The 2226-nt window shown below is 30.4% G+C and overlaps 1 pseudogene; it reads right to left on the bottom strand.

Moving 5' to 3' along the window:
* Positions 1-1078: 1078 nt before the first annotated feature.
* The window catches only part of LOC108691238, a 65359-nt pseudogene continuing 64211 nt past the window's right edge, over positions 1079-2226 (bottom strand).

Below are 2226 nucleotides of genomic sequence, written 5' to 3'. Positions count from 1 at the left end.
GAAACCACAGAAGTTCTATCGGGATGGAATTATGGCTCTGCCCCAAAAATGGCAAAATATTATAGAAAATAATGGAGCATATTTGGTTTAAATAAATTGATTTCAATACTCTAAGAAAAATATTTTAATTTTACTAAAAAATCGCCACGAACTTTTTCCCATACCCAATACTTTCAATTTTTTCTGTAACAACATTGAAATCGTATCATTTTCTGCGATTTTGTTTTCCGAATGTTGCCATGTTTCGAGCTCATGTTTCATCCTCGGATTTGATCTCCATTTTTTGTATTTAGTGATAGAATAACACTAATAGCTGAAAAACTAATATCCTGAATATCAGAGGGTGCATCCAGATGGACGACCACTTACTGAGCGATATCTGGTATCCAATAATTTTACGATCCTTAAAGATTATATCAGGCCCATTAGATAGTGGTTCGTGAGTCAGCCATGCTGTTACTTTTTTTTCATTTTTGTTACACAATGTAGTGTAGCAAAGAAGAAAAAATCAAAGTTTCCTATAGTTTATTATGGAGAATAGGGCTACATCGCGACGATTGACAGCCGTTCTGAAATCGGCTGGCGGATCGAGTTGGAGAAGAAAGCGCTTGGTGGCGTAGCGAGCAAGCCATTATCTGACAGGCTTGATTTATATTTTTAGATTAATGAAATATGCTATCAGATGAAATAGTTCACTGAGCGCTCAGTGAGTGACAATAGGTTTGTTCATCTAGCTTGAAAAAATTCCAAAAAATGTTAGCACTTAAAATTATAAATATATACTCAGGCATTGAAAGAATATACTCAGGGATAAATATATACTCAGGCATTGATAAGAGAGAGAAGATGTTAAGTGCAAAACGAAGATGTTAAGTACAACTTTTGTAGGAAAAAATAAAATAAGAATTAAGATAAGACTAATGAGAGTCATGCACTAATGTAAAAGCGAAGAAATAGAAGATGCAGATAATACTTAGGTATTGATGACTATCTTCTTTATTTCGAACGTTTTGACTCGTTTTAGAATCCTTCTCAGCGAATACAAAACCAAAAATCTTCCATTGACAGCAAGTCACTTGCAAATTGGCAGAAATGCAATCAATACACTGCATCAATTTTACAATTTGCTATAAAACAAGAAAAAAATCATCAAATAATAAAATCAAATGACTCATCTCAATGAGAAATGAAGAAATGAAGCTCAGAAATAATGATTTACAATTTTAAAATTAAATATGAAAGTTACTGTGTATTAGATACAAATCATTCCTCTGAATATAAATTCGTCTCTATTCGTCATGACGTGTCATTTCGTATTCAATAAGGAGGCATACAAGTGGTGCAAGCACTCCACTGTCTGTTTTTAAATTAAGTCCATTCTTTTACATATAGATATGAGACATTTCGAAATCGTTTATTAAAAAATTTTTCCAAATCAAGAATTTATTGATTGACACTCAGAATTTCAAATATTTTACCGATATCCTTAGAAAATGTTTTTCAATTTTCAAGAAAAAGCGAACATATTTATTGGTTAAATAAAAAAATAGAATTATAAACAAAATTAATTTATTAAAAATTAAACGAAAAAAAAACAATTAAATGTAATATTCAGCCTATTCCTATCAATTATAACGGGTCGATGAGCAGAGATAGTGGTGACGAATTGGTAATCAACAAAGTCTCTGTTGATGGAAATTGAGCGATGAATTTACTTAATATCCGTATTTTTCCTGATGAATTCGGGGAAGCAGCTTCTCTTAATGAAACATGAAAAATTTGGTTTATCAACCTAAGCAATAATTACATCCCGCAAGAAATATAAAATCTTTACAATTATGTGAACGGTTTAGTTTACCACTGACATATGCTAAAAAAGATAAAATTATAATGAAATTTATCAAATACTTTGAAAATATAATTAGTAAAATATGCATTTTTATCCTTCATATTGTTTTTGAAGAAAGTTAATATACACTTGAAAGATGTTTCCTAATCAGTAGACAATTTTTTAAATGTTTCTTTTTCATTAATTTTACATTTTTCACGATTCGTTCTTAAAATTCATTAATTTAACATTAATTTATTAAACATTATTTTACATTATAACATTAGATATAAGAATTCTGAATTATAGCGCGGAGGATACTCGTAGGTGCAGATATGATGTCACAGGCGCGGCTCACTCGAAGGCATTGGTGTTTATGTAAAGATTGACAGTTTATA

Source organism: Atta colombica, unplaced genomic scaffold (assembly GCF_001594045.1).
Source record: "Atta colombica isolate Treedump-2 unplaced genomic scaffold, Acol1.0 scaffold44, whole genome shotgun sequence".
Classification (NCBI taxonomy): domain Eukaryota; kingdom Metazoa; phylum Arthropoda; class Insecta; order Hymenoptera; family Formicidae; genus Atta; species Atta colombica.
Note: the sequence above shows the minus strand (reverse complement) of the source record. Positions and strands in the feature narration are given on the sequence as shown.